Source organism: Eurosta solidaginis, chromosome 2, assembly GCF_040869045.1.
Source record: "Eurosta solidaginis isolate ZX-2024a chromosome 2, ASM4086904v1, whole genome shotgun sequence".
NCBI lineage: Eukaryota > Metazoa > Arthropoda > Insecta > Diptera > Tephritidae > Eurosta > Eurosta solidaginis.
In genome coordinates, this window is record NC_090320.1 from 52,028,065 (window position 1) to 52,043,451 (window position 15,387).

General features: G+C 38.7%; 1 protein-coding gene across 7 annotated transcripts in view; it reads right to left on the reverse strand.

Annotated features, from left to right (window-relative positions):
• The window catches only part of LOC137239718 (uncharacterized), a 442,599-nt gene that overhangs the window by 25,782 nt on the left and 401,430 nt on the right, over positions 1 to 15,387 (reverse strand). Inside the window, exon 1 of one of the 7 annotated variants that reach the window (XM_067765335.1) lies at positions 2,816 to 3,009. The exons of the other annotated variants lie outside the window; for them this stretch is intronic. The gene's annotated coding sequence lies outside the window, so the exon portion shown is untranslated. Of the gene's footprint in view, positions 1 to 2,815; positions 3,010 to 15,387 lie in introns of those variants that run through there. 7 annotated transcript variants of the gene reach the window in all.

Consider the following 15,387-nt stretch of genomic DNA (forward strand, 5'->3'; position numbering starts at 1 on the left):
AGTATGATACACAACCAACATATATGGATATAGCTTTCGTTAAAGTGCATACATTATTTGAAAGGACTTTGGCAGTACGAGAAGTAGACTTTTGTGATTCCGAATTAGAACGGGAACTATAATTAATACGGGTCCTATACCTCTTCTCCAATCTGAAAAGTGTGAATGCCAAGATTTGTATAACAACCTACAGAGACCGCTGATTATATCAACCATTATCATTTGTGCTCAAATTACGTTAAGTGATACGAGTTGTGGAGATTCTGGAGCAGGGGCCATTTTCAATGACCAGCTTTGTGCGGTTGTACAAGGTGGTTTTAAGTGTCCCAATACTCCGAGTTTATTTACAGATATAAGCAATTCACAAGTTCGAGCATTTTTAAGGTTTCATATGGAGTGAAGAGTGTTGTTGTAAATTGACTGTTGAGTGGAATATCACCCTTACAATGGAGGACACCAAATTGCGAAGCATTTTGGGATAGGTCGTTTTCGAAACAGTAGTTGAGATTTGGTGACATTCCACAATCGCAGTCAAAATGGCGATATTTTTTCTTGTATAATGTACGAATAAATTGTAATGATTGGTATGATTCAATAAATATTTTTGATTGTATACAATTAAAGTGGTACGCATGCAAATGCCTTAATTTGTGAGATCAAACTTTTATGACGACTGTAAAGTTCCCTCGTGTATGAAGTGATCATGAGTTAAAACAAAAATTTCCCAATAATTACTTTGAGGTCCTGGCAAACTCCGTGTAAAACAGGTGATACAACCAACCCTATAGAAGTCAACGTGATTGGTTATGGAAGACATAGAGCAATGCCTTAGTTGGTTTTCCCCCGTACCCATAATCTATATATTTTTGCGTTGACAAAATTATTGACATGTTGGAGGTAAAATTTTTTTGTATTTAAATTTTTTACATTTTTTATTTTACGCAGTTATCATATTTTTTAGGTTAAGGCACCAATGACCGATGCCAGTATAGATACATCTACGAGTATGGTTAAGCAAAAATATGTTTACGAATTGGGTGTTGTGAACAGTGGCGGCGATCGTCATCCCACGGACGGACGTACGGACATGGTTAAATGAATTTCTTTTCTCACCCAGATCATTTTGATATACAGAAGTCTATATCTATCTCGATTAGTTTATGCCGTTACGGTTTACCGTTATGCGAACATAGTTAATATACTCTGTATGTAATATTTGTTCCAAATAAGAACCAAATCGGACCACAAATAAAATTTTATTGAATATCTCGATTCTTGCGCCACCTAGCGGCGATTTTATTCATAGTTCGCTTTCTATTCTTGTATGTATTAGGTGTTCCAAATATGAGCCGAATCGGACCACAAATACGACTTTTGTGAATATCTCAATCTTTGCGCCACCTAGCGCCTATTTTTTCATAGTTCGCTTTCTATTCTTGTATGTATTATGTGTTCCAAATATGAGCCAAATCGGACCACAAATACGATTTTTGTGAATATCTCGATCCTTGCGCCACCTAGCGGCGATTTTTTTTTCTTATTATTATTGCATTGTCATCGGGTTCTGAACTATATTCCAAGTTTGAAGCTTGTAGCTTATCGGGAAGTTACTTTAATTTCAATTACAAAATTCGTGCCAGCCTATCAAGTCAAGCTAAATAAAAACGTTTAAAGATAGATAGAGCTCTCAATATTTATCCGCCACCGAAATGTGATTACTGGAAGCAAAACGGGTATTTAGGTACTCCCTTGATAATTTTCGTGGTATTTTAACAGTTCTTTCCAAGTAAATAACTACCATTTTTTGAGAATGAGCTAAAAGTCATAGATATTACTAACCAAATATGGTACTGATTGGCGGTTTTCCTTCAGCATAAAATCCTTTCAATTCTTTTAAATGACAATCGCCTCTGGTATCATTTCACCAGCAGCGTAAGTGTTGTTTTTCAATGTTTTGTTGTTCTTACTAATTAGATGTTTAGAATTTTGGATTGAACACGTTAGCAGTTTGGAAACAAATAAAACTAATAAACTACACGCTTTGTACACATCATAAAAATATAAAACACCTGTTATAAGAAAATTCTAAGAAAATGTTGTTTTTAAATGTTTTGTTGTTCTTATTAATTACGTTTTTAGAATTTTGGATAGAACACGTTAGCAGTTTGGAAACAAATAAAACTAATTAAGTGGACCCTTTTGTACTTGTCTGGGCCCGAATCGTAACATATGACCACGGATCGGCAACCACACGAAAGAAAATAACGTGATACGTTAATCGTATAAACAAAATGGGATTATAACATACGATAGCCAACCGAACGTAATTTATTTCCAATTCACAATAAATTTTACGATCCATATTAGCTCACAATAGATTTTAACTGTAGAATTGGTTGCCAAAAATAAAAAAATAAAGTAAATATCTGCGATGGATGTAATTTTATGTTTTGTTTGAGCTCCAGTAATAGCGAAGGCGATGAAAAGATTGTCCGAAGGCGGTTAAGAGAGTGCAGTAACCCTTTGGAGTTATCAAACAAAGCGCAAGCATATCATTTATGTACTATTTATTTGTAACAAAAAATTATTGCAGTTTCTTAAAGATATTTCATTTAACTTAAGAATCTTTTAGTTACTTTCTGGAGAAGTTAAATTTGAAGCAAGCCGATGCCAAAGCGGATGTCTCGCCATGAATTCCGCCAATATTTCCTTTTGACTAGAATTTGGCGTGTTTGAATTCGACCTTTGTTAATAATAGGAGTCTGAAATTTGTTATTATATTTTACTTATTGATCTAATTTAATATTTTTCTTACGTTTTCAATGAAATTTGTGTGTATACGACCGCCAGTTTCTGTTCGAATGAAAGTGGAACGTAACATATACGTTCAGCCACTCTTCACGTATCTTACGATCCAAAATTACGATCGTAGTAGTACGTTCACGTATATCATAATCCGAAAATCATGTTTTTACGTGGCGAGCTATATGATCACGGATGTTATGATTTGGCCACTGCATTTAGATATTCATTTAAAATTCGGCCATTGTACACGTGTGTATAACCGAACAATTAAAAGGACGTTTTGTCAAAGCCGCGCTCATTTCATTTCGCTGGAGTATGCATAAACAACTTAAATTTGTTATGTTAATAGAGCAAATTTGTTTGTTTAACGAATTAAAATTTTCCACTTAATTATTAATTGAATAGGCTTATTAGGATATGTCAATATAAACGCTTAATAAGCTCTTGGTATCTGCTATGAATAAAATTTTAATTTTAGCACGCACTTTCACACAAAAATTTACACAATTTATAATGGATCGCGGCAGCTGCAGTGGTGTTGTGATACCATGCTCCGCCTACCACACCGAGGGCCCTGCGTTCAACTCCCGGGCAGAGTAACATCAACAATTAAGAAAAAAGTGTTTTCAGTTAGAAGTTGAAAACTCATCTGCTTTGCAGATGCCGTTCAGAGTTCGCTTAAAAACATGTAAGTCTCGTCCCCCCAATTTGTGGGATAAACTAAAAGAAGCACGACGCAAATTGGAAGATAAGCTCGGCCTAAAATCTCCTCTGAGGTTATCGCGCCTTACATTTATTTATTTAAAATGTTTTTTATTGTATAACTTTAATTTGTTACTTAGAATTCCTAAGATTTAGACCGAAAAGTATTTCCTTACTATTTTATCACACGACTGACCAATTTAGGTATAAATAGCGCCCACAAAATTAATATCGATGTAGTTTATACTTAAAAGGTGGTGCAAAAGTTCTTTAACTAAAAAAAAATGAGTTCATGCCATCATTTCGCGATCCTGTGTGTCGTTCTTAGCTGCCTTGTATACTATACGAATGCGGAATTTCGCGTTATAAATGGCGTAACTATAGCAATACGGCAGAGCCCACATTCAGTATCAATATTTCGTCGTTCCTGTTACGAGCATCTGTGCGTTGGTACCATAGTCTCTATGAAATCGGTAGTTACAGCTGCGCATTGCGTTTTCGATGAATTAGAAAACGAAATCGTCGTTCTAGCTGGTGTATCCAATATACGTCAATTAAACAGGCGCAGAAGGCAACAACGCGATGTGCAGACTATAATTTATCCACCTGAGTTTGATACAGCATCAACATATATGGATATAGCTTTCGTTAAAGTGCATACATTATTTGAAAGGACTTTGGCAGTACGAGCAGTAAACTTTTGCGATTCCGAATTAGGACCGGGCATGGAAATTCGAATAAGTGGATGGGGTTCGGTAACTGGAAGTGATACGGGTCGTAATCCTCTTCTCCAATCTACTACAATGCTTATAGTAGAAAAGCGTCGATGCCAAGATTTCTATGGGAGACTACAGACACCGATGACTGTAGCAACCACAATCATTTGTGCTCAAAGTACAGAAAGTGATGTGAGTTTTGGAGATTCTGGAGCAGGGGCCGTATTCAATAACCGGCTTTGTGCGGTGGTAAGCGGTGGTTTAAAGACACCCAATACTCCGAGTTTATTTACAGATATAACAAATTTAGAAGTTCAAGAATTTTTAGATTATTATATGGAATGAAGAGTGTTTATAACAACATTGACTGTTGAGTGGAATATCACCCTTACTGGACAGAACACCGAATTTCGAAGCATTTTGGGATAGGTCGTTTTCGAAGCAGCTGTTGAAATATGGTGACATTCCACAGTCGCAGTCGAAATAGCGATGTTTTTTCTTGTATAATGTACGAATAAATTGTTATGATTGATATGTGTAAATAAATATTTTTGATTGTATGCAATGAAAGTGGTACGCATGTAAATACCTTAACTTATGAGCCCAAACTTTTATTACGATTGTAAAGATCCCTCGTGTATGAATTGATCATGCGTTAAAACAAAAATTTCCCAATAATTACTTTGAGGTCCTGGCAAACTCCGTGTAAAACAGATACAACCAACGTGATTGGTTATGGAAGTCATAGAGCAATGCCTTAGTTGGTTTTCCCCCATACCCATAATCAATAAATTTTTGCGTTGGCAAAATTACTGACATGTTGAAGATACAATTTTTTGTATTTAAATTTTTTACATTTTCTATTTTATGAAGTTATCACATTTTTTATGTTAGGGCACCATTAACCGATACCTATGGTTAAGTAAAAATATGTTTACGAATTGGGAGTTGTGAATATATCAAGTTTTCCATGGATTTAAAGAGCTGATATTTTGCCAAAATAGGTTTTACGGTGTCGCTGGATTTCGCAGTGATCGAACTGTTTTGAAAACCCTCAGAAACCGAAGCCGCTTTAAAAAAAAATACTTGGTGTGTGTTTCCTCCGAGGAGAGGTAAGGCTTAAATTCGCTTCCCATTTACGTTGTGCTTCTTTTTAGTTTTTCCTACAAATTGGAGGGACGGGACCTACATGCTTAACGCCGGCAGAAATATACTCGGGTTATTTGCGAAACTACTGCCAAGGAGCCACCCCGCTTAGAAGAACTATTTTTTTAATTCAAACAAAGTTTTTCTTAGTTGTTGATGTTGCCTTGCGCGCCACCGTAACGCAAGACCTTCAGCGTACCAGGCAGTCTAACGTGCCTTGCAGCTTTAGAAAATTACATCCAAGCTAATGGATGAAAGCATTGGAATCCTAACCAATCGGTTAGTGAAAACCAAGGCTTTGTTAGTATGGGTTTCCGGGCATCGTGAACATAAAGGAAATTTAAAGGCAGTCGAGCAGAAAACACTGTATCGAATTCCCAGTGCGAAGAAAGGCCAAATTGTTAATACACCCAGCAATGGGGATATCAGCCAAGCCCATTAATCTAAGCAGAGGGTGATTTCGAACACTTTCTGGGTCCTAAACGCTACTCAGTACTCTACGATATCATCTTAGTAAGTTAAATCTATCCGATACATAAATCTATCGCTTTTGTAAGCTGGAGGATGAAACGTTCGTTCACATTTTCTGCTAGTGATTTCCTTGCTAATCTGCCACAAACACCTAAATATGATCATTTTTTTCATAAAAATTTGACTATTTTCACCAACGTCTAAAGCATTCAACTGAAAACGTACTTTGAAGTGTTTAAAGATTTATAATCTCACTTTGGTTTACTGGCAAATAATTTACGCTATTATAACTTATGTAGCAGCAACACAAACAACAAGTACTACGTGTAAAACGAGTAGATATGTAGAAATTCTTCAAAGTTTAAACTTGTATTTTACTATCCAATGTTAAAGTTGATAGTCGCCAGTGAAATTGCAATCACCTGGTAATAATTCATGAACGTTAAAATGAAACTTAATAATTCATTGCGCTTAAGGACATACCACAAAATACAAAGCATAAACGGTAAATTTAAACTGAAAACAAAAGGGAACATGGAGAAAGCGATGCAAATGACATTGGTGGTTAGAAGTGAGAATAATTCCACGCGCTTGACGGAGACTGCAACTCTATTATTCACATGCAATTCATTCCGCCGAGCGAGCGTTCCCTATACCATCGTGATCTCGCGAATGGGCGACAATCGATAACCTGCAAGGGTGCAGACGCTAAAAGGGGCGTAGCAGAGGTATGCTAACAGAGCCATTGCAGAGGTACGCCTATACGAAGAGCAGCAGTGGTATGCGAACACGGGACGCAGAAGAGGCACGTCAACATAGGCGTAGCAGAGGTACACCATAACGAGGTGCAGCAGAGGTACGCCAACGTATGAGGGGACCTACCGCTAACGGAAACCCAAGGTGCATGAAGTATATCTGTATTAAGATATAGAATTTAGGGAATAACTTAAATTACTGTACCGAAACATTAAACGAAAACAAGTTTGCTAAGGCCCCGAAATACAAATTAATTTGCCCCAGCGGGTTAGTGGGCATAGAATATAGCCGCGGCAGGTATGCCTGTTGTAGGAGGTGACTAAAATACCAAATTGATTGAAGGGGTTTCCAGCGCAATATAGAGCTTCGCCAAACCAATTGTCAGCGCCATCTACCGTGGTGAATTCTGTTTCTTCGACAGCCGAGGCTATAGCAACCCCATTTCCTCATGGATCTAGAGATGATCGGGCTAGTACCTTAATAGAGCTTGTTGCAGTAACGTATCGGATCTGCATCCGCCGAAGGACCATTAACATTAACAACAATCCCCAAGACCTTATGGGAGTGTCCTTATCGCTACAACAACAACAAAAAATTAATTGCAAACAAACCTTGGACACTGCAATAATTAATTGACTACTAGTAAGTTGGCAATTAGTGACGATGCAACCACCTCTGACTGTTTTTCTGCTATTGCTATACAAAATAGTTGGGTTATTTCAAAGAAAGTTATGGAATGGCTTTAAATGATAATTAATATGCACCCGGCATAAGACTGAATAATGTACGCAGCCCTTGAAGAACTGCTCGTATCATTTTCCTACCTGGCCAATTAATGTCGTGTTGTTGGACTAAGCCTAAGCTACAAGGGTTGACCCTGCATGAGAAACTTTTTACAAAATATATAGAATTCGTTCTAAGCAGTAAGCTATCGTGTAGGTTTAAAGTTGAAGAGGGAATGAAGAAGGCCTCGACAGCACTTTATATACTATACAATGGAGTCCTTGTTCGGTGGACAGCCGCACAAAAATGTGTCTTCTAAAAAAATTAGAAAGAGTATGCAGGCTATTAACGCTTAGCATAATGGGACCACTAAACGCAACCACGAAGGCACCACTGTATGTCTTTTTCAACCTGTAGACCTGGTGATGAAGAACATAGCGTTAACAAAGAAACTCAATTAATATGGGCAGCTTGAGCACACACCATATAGCCATAATAGTATAGCGTCATTAAAAATTGGACTACCTAGTTCCTTACATGCGTTACGATCGGTATCTGAGAGTTGCAATAGAGGTTGGCGCAAGGATGATCCAATGACAGACATAGAAATATACCTATAGAGCTATGTTCGCAAGGTTTTAGAAGGAAACAAACAGATCTCAAATCACTGTGATGGTTTTCAGGTGGAAGTAGTTGACTAAACAGCAGAATCACTCGAGGAAAATCAATCCAATCAAACAGGACGAGATTAAAATAAGGCAAGACTGGCACATTATAAACCAAACAGGAACGGCGTAGAACGAAGCGAGGGGCTGCAAAGTGTCGTATATATTGTGCAGGTCTTACAACCTCAGATAAATAAAATTACTATTATCACTGAAAAGGGGAGTCTGTAGGCTCATAAGAGGTGCTGGTTGGAGGAGGAGACGATTTGGCATGTTTTGTGCTCATGCGATGCGCTCTCAAGGTTAAGACTGTAGCTTTCAGAAGTGACACAGCTATCAGATCTGGAAACAGCATGTAGCATAGGTCCCAGAACGGATTCAAGGGGTTTATAAGTGTAATTCATAGCTTCTTCAACCTCACCTACCCGAAGCAAATCCTATGCATGTATCATTCACATATTTGGTAGGCGAGGTTCTGGCGACCCCAAGCTTTTTATGGAACTAGGGTTTGGTCATATTAAATCGTCCTTGTAACCGGAACGTACCAAAAACGAATAAAATCTTCGTGTGGTGATCTTATCGCTACAAAAACAACATAGGCCATAGCCATCTAGTATTTGCCAATGGAACGGAGTTATTTTATAACATAGGCCCTGGTTTCTGATAGGATATTTTAGTTTGGTTGTTGAGGAAACTTCTGGTAATACTATAAACTCGTTTTGTCTGTGTGAGGTCTTCACGGAGCGGCTAGTTCAATCTAACCTAACACTATCATATTTTTATACCCCGCGTGCTTTGCACACCGAGTATATTGACTTTGGTAACATAAAGGTTAATAGTAGCGGCATATACGAATCGAGATAAATATAGACTTCCGAATATAAAAAATGATTAGAATGAAAAAAGGAATATAGTCATGTCCGTCCGTCCGTCTGTCCGTAATCAGGATAACTTGAGTAAATTCTGATCTATCTTATTGAAAGTAGGTATATGAGCTCCTCGGAATTAATTAAAGATGATCCAAATCGGGGAATAACCGCGCCCACATTTTCATATATGTATAATATTTTTGAAAAAACACAAAAACCTGATTATTTAGTAAATAATACATCTTGAATTTTGATGTTGAAATATGGTGTGTAGACTTATATTGAAACTCTTTATAAAAATTTAATACAAATTTTGAAAATGGGCGTGGCACCGCCCACTTGTGATGAAATAAAATTTACAAATATTAATAATTGAAAATTAAAAGCCGGTAAACTTATCATTACAAAACTCGACAAGACGTTGCCTTCACTATAACGAATGCTTCGACGAAAAATTAATGAAATCGGTTAGCCACCACCTACTTTTATATAAAAGACTAGAAGACTCGGCAGACGTTGTCCTGCCCTAAATTTGGACTATCTGCATACATTTCAATAAGCTTTTTCCGTCTGACTCTGCTCTCCCCCTCTTCACTTTTTCCTAATCCTTTTATTCACTCCTCCCTCCGTATTTTTCGCTTCATCTATCTCCATCTTAGTCTCATTCTATATCTTTATCAATCTCCTTCTCTCTTTTCTCTTCTCTCAATTTCTTCTCATTCTTCTGCATCCCTTATTGCCTGTCCCAGAGGGTGGTATGTATTGTATTCCAGTCCCAGTCCCAGTCCCACTCCGAGTCTCAGTCCCAGTCATAGTTCTAATCCCAGTCCCTGTCCGTCTCTGGATAATATATTACTCTGTGCTAAAGCACTCATCAACAGCTTTCATTTGATATCCATATTGTATAAACACTGTCTAGGCATTCACTGGCCCACGTTTTGGCCTATATCTCGAGACCTAGTCACCCAGGGGTATGATAATTACCCTCTACACAACTAAAGACACTCCTGAATTAAAAAAAATGTCATAGTACCTCTAAATCGCGGGCCCCCTCAACCCTCAAAATCGGGAGACTTTTTTTTTACTGGGCGGTGCTACGCCCTATTTCGATCAAGCATTACACAACAGTTTTAGAGCCGCAAAACAAATAAATCCCTCATAGCAAAATTCGAAGATATAATAATAACGTAATAAGTCGTAATTTCAATTAAATTTAATGTGTCGGCTACTTCTGCGAAACGAACTGCTACAAAAAACAGATCTAACAATAACGCCCCGATTCTGAGCGTTACCGGTAAAATAGTACCCAGAACGTTATGTAACCGAATATCGTTACCAGTTCTTTTATCCGCGATTCTGGCCCAAATGGTAACGCTGTCATCACCGAAAAACTCACCAGTCTCTGTGGAGAAATTTGAAAGGTAGTTTGTTCGCTTTCACGGTTCCCACTTTGGTCCAGTTGGACCAATAATGACCCCTTCTAACCCCATTTGGTTCGCTGGTGCCTTTTCTTCATTTTTGGTCCTTTTTAGGCAGTAGCCACGATTGGTACTTTTCTTTCTTTTTCACTCAGGTAAAAATTCACAATATTGCCCCAAAAATTCGCCACACTATAATTCGCCCTATATAATTTTGAATTTACTTCAATGGAAATCTCACCATAAAATTGCTCAGTCAATAAAATGTACCAGAACAATAACACTCACCTAGGATATAATTTTCGCCAGGCATTAAAAAGAAAAGTGTTGGCAAACACATTGTCGTTAGTTGTTGATGAAATAACTGAATAATCAAAAAAATCTCTTGTTATACTCAGTTGAGCAGAGCTCACAGAGTATATTAACTTTGATTGGATAACGGTTGGTTGTACAGGTATAAAGGAATCGAGATAGATATAGACTTCCATATATCAAAATCATCAGTGTCGAAAACAAATTCGATTGAGCCATGTCCGTCCGTCCTTCCGTCTGTCCGTTAACACGATAACTTGAGTAAATTTTGAGGTATCTTGATGAAATTTGGTATGTGGGTTCCTGGGCACTCATCTCAGATCGCTGTTTAAAATGAACGATATCGGACAATAACCACGCCCACTTTTTCGATATCGAAAATTTCGAAAAATCGAAAAAGTGCGATAATTCATTACCAAATACGGATTAAGCGATGAAACTTGGTAGGTGGGTTAACGTTATGACGCAGAATTGAAAATTAGTAAGATTTTGGACAATGGGCGTGGCACCGCCCACTTTTACAAGAAGGTAATTTAAAAGTTTTGCAAGCTGTAATTTGGCATTCGTTTAAGATATCATGATGAAATTTGGCAGGAACGTTACTACTATTACTATATATGTGCTAGATAAAAATTAGCAAAATTGGATGAAGAACACGCCCACTTTTTAAAAAAAAATTTTTTTTAATTCAAATTTTAACAAAAAATTTAATATCTTTACTGTATATAAGTAAATTAAGTCAAAATTCAACCACAGTAATGATATGATGCAACAAAATACAAAAGTAAAAGAAAATTTCAAAATGGGCGTGGCTCCGCCCATTTTCATTTAGTTTGTCTAGAATACTTTTAATGCCATAAGTCGAACAAAAATTTACCAATCCTTCTCAAATTTGGTAGGGGCATAGACTCTTTGACGGTAACTGTTCTCTGTGAAAATGGGTGAAATCGGTGGAAGCCACGCCCATTTTTTATACACAGTCCACCGTCTGTCTTTCCCCTCGGCCGTTAACACAATAACTTGAGCAAAAACCGATATATCTTTATTAAACTTAGTCCACGTACTTATCTGAACTCACTTTATCTTGGTATAAAAAATAGCCGAAATCCGACCATAACCACGCCCACTTTATCGATATCGAAAATTACGAAAAATGAAAAAAATGCCATAATTCTATACCAAATACGAAAAAAGGGATGAAACATGGTAACTGGATTGGTTTATTGACGCAAAATATTAAGGCGAAATCAACAGCCCTTGGAATCTTGGCAGGAATACTGTTAGTGGTATTGCATATATAAATAAATTAGCAGTACCCGACAGATGATTTTCTGGATCACCTGGTCCACATTTTGGTCGATATCGCGAGAACGCCTTCACATATACATCTAAGGGCCACTCGCTTTTAAAACCCTCATTAATACCTTTAATTTGATATCCATATCGTACAAACACATTCTAGAGTCAGCCCTGGCCCACCCTAATGGCGATATCTCGAAAAGGCGTCCACCTATAGACGTAATGCCCACTCCCTCTTAAAATGCTCAGTAACACCTTTCGTTTGATACCCATATCGTACAAACATTCTAGAGTCAACCCTGGCCCACCCTAATGGCGATATCTCGAAAAGCCGTCCACCTATAGACCTAATGCCCACTCCGTCTTAAAATGCTCAGTAACACCTTTCGTTTGATACCCATATCGTACAAACATTCTAGAGTCACCCCTGGCCCACCCTAATGGCGATATCTCGAAAAGGCGTCCACCTATAGACCTAATGCCCACTCCCTCTCAAAATGCTCAGTAACACCTTTCGTTTGATACCCATATCGTACAAACATTCTAGAGTCACCCCTGGCCCACCCTAATGGCGATATCTCGAAAAGGCGTCCACCTATAGACCTAATGCCCACTCGCTCTTAAAATGCTCAGTAACACCTTTCGTTTGATACCCATATCGTACAAACATTTTAGAGTCACCCTTGGTCCACCTTTATGGCGATATCTCGAAAAGGCGTCCACCTATAGAACTAAGGATTACTCCTTTTAAAATACTCATTACCACCTTTCATTTGATACCCATATCGTACAAACACATTCTAGAATCACCCCTGGCCCACCCTAATGGCGATATCTCGAAAAGGCGTCCACATATAGACCTAATGCGATATCTCGAAAAGGCGTCCACCTATAGACCTAATGCCCACTCCCTCTTAAAATGCTCAGCAACACCTTTCTTTTGATACCCATATCGTACAAACACATTCTAGAGTCACCCTGGCCCACCCTAATGGCGATATCTCGAAAAGGCGTCCACCTATAGACCTAATGCCCACTCCCTCTTAAAATGCTCAGTAACACCTTTCGTTTGATACCCATATCGTACAAACATTCTGGAGTCACCCCTGGCCCACCCTAATGGCGATATCTCGAAAAGGCGTCCACCTATAGACCTAATGCCCACTCGCTCTTAAAATGCTCAGTAACACCTTTCGTTTGATACCCATATCGTACAAACATTCTAGAGTCACCCTTGGTCCACCTTTATGGCGATATCTCGAAAAGGCGTCCACCTATAGAACTAAGGATTACTCCTTTTAAAATACTCATTACCACCTTTCATTTGATACCCATATCGTACAAACACATTCTAGAATCACCCCTGGCCCACCCTAATGGCGATATCTCGAAAAGGCGTCCACGCATAGACCTAATGCCCACTCCCTCTTAAAATGCTCAGTAACACCTTTCGTTTGATACCCATATCGTACAAACATTCTAGAGTCACCCCTGGCCCACCCTAATGGCGATATCACGAAAAGGCGTCCACATATAGACCTAATGCGATATCTCGAAAAGGCGTCCACCTATAGACCTAATGCCCACTCCCTCTTAAAATGCTCAGCAACACCTTTCTTTTGATACCCATATCGTACAAACACATTCTAGAGTCACCCCTGGCCCACCCTAATGGCGATATCTCGAAAAGGCGTTCACCTATAGACCTCATGCTCACTCCCTCTTAAAATGCTCAGTAACACCTTTCGTTTGATACCCATATCGTACAAACATTCTAGAGTCACCCTTGGTCCATCTTTATGGCGATATCTCGAAAAGGCGTCCACCTATAGAACTAAGGATTACTCCCTTTTAAAATACTCATTACCACCTTTCATTTGATACCCATATCGTACAAACACATTCTAGAGTCACCCCTGGCCCACCCTAATGGCGATATCTCTAAAAAGCGTCCACCCATAGATCTAATGCCCACTCCCTCTTAAAATGCTCAGTAACACCTTTCGTTTGATACCCATATCGTACAAACATTCTAGAGTCACCCCTGGCCCACCCTAATGGCGATATCTCGAAAAGGCGTCCACCTATAGACCTAATGCCCACTCCCTCTTAAAATGCTCAGTAACACCTTTCGTTTGATACCCATATCGTACAAACATTCTAGAGTCACCCCTGGCCCACCCTAATGGCGATATCTCGAAAAGGCGTCCACCTATAGACCTCATGCTCACTCCCTCTTAAAATGCTCAGTAACACCTTTCTTTTGATACCCATATCGAACAAACACATTCTAGAGTCACCCCTGGCCCACCCTAATGGCGATATCTCGAAAAGGCGTCCACCTATAGACCTAATGCCCACTCCCTCTTACAATGATCGGTAACACCTTTCGTTTGATACCCATATCGTACAAACATTCTAGAGTCACCCTTGGTCCACCTTTATGGCGATATCTTGAAAAGGCGTCCACCTATAGAACTAAGGATTACTCCCTTTTAAAATACTCATTACCACCTTTCATTTGATACCCATATCGTACAAACACATTCTAGAGTCACCCTGGCCCACCCTAATGACGATATCTCGAAAAGGCGTCCACCTATAGACTTAATGCCCACTCCCTCTTAAAATGCTCAGTTACACTCTAATGGCGATATCTCGAAAAGGCGTCCACCTATAGACCTCATGCTCACTCCCTCTTAAAATGCTCAGTAACACCTTTCATTTGATACCCATATCGTACAAACACATTCTAGAGTCACCCCTGGCCCACCCTAATGGCGATATCTCGAAAAAGCGTCCACCCATAGACCTAATGCCCACTCCCTCTTAAAATGCTCAGTAACACCTTTCGTTTGATACCCATATCGTACAAACATTCTAGAGTCACCCCTGGCCCACCCTAATGGCGATATCTCGAAAAGGCGTCCACCTATAGACCTCATGCTCACTCCCTCTTAAAATGCTCAGTAACACCTTTCTTTTGATACCCATATCGAACAAACACATTCTAGAGTCACCCCTGGCCCACCCTAATGTCGATATCTCGAAAAGGCGTCCACCTATAGACCTAATGCCCACTCCCTCTTACAATGATCAGTAACACCTTTCGTTTGAAACCCATATCGTACAAACATTCTAGAGTCACCCTTGGTCCACCTTTATGGCGATATGTATCTCGAAAAGGCGTCCACCTATAGAACTAAGGATTACTCCCTTTTAAAATACTCATTACCACCTTTCATTTGATACCCATATCGTACAAACACATTCTAGAGTCACCCTGGCCCACCCTAATGGCGATATCTCGAAAAGGCGTCCACCTATAGACTTATATCGTATTTGAAAAATACGATAAAGCGTTCTTTATTTTTTAATAATTCTTTAGCAACTAAAATTTATTTAGAGTGAAAATATTTTTTTCATTTTGATGTTTTACAAAAAGTTATATAAAAAATTGTTTGATAAAATTAAAATAAACAAGTTGTTTTTTTAACAAGTGAAT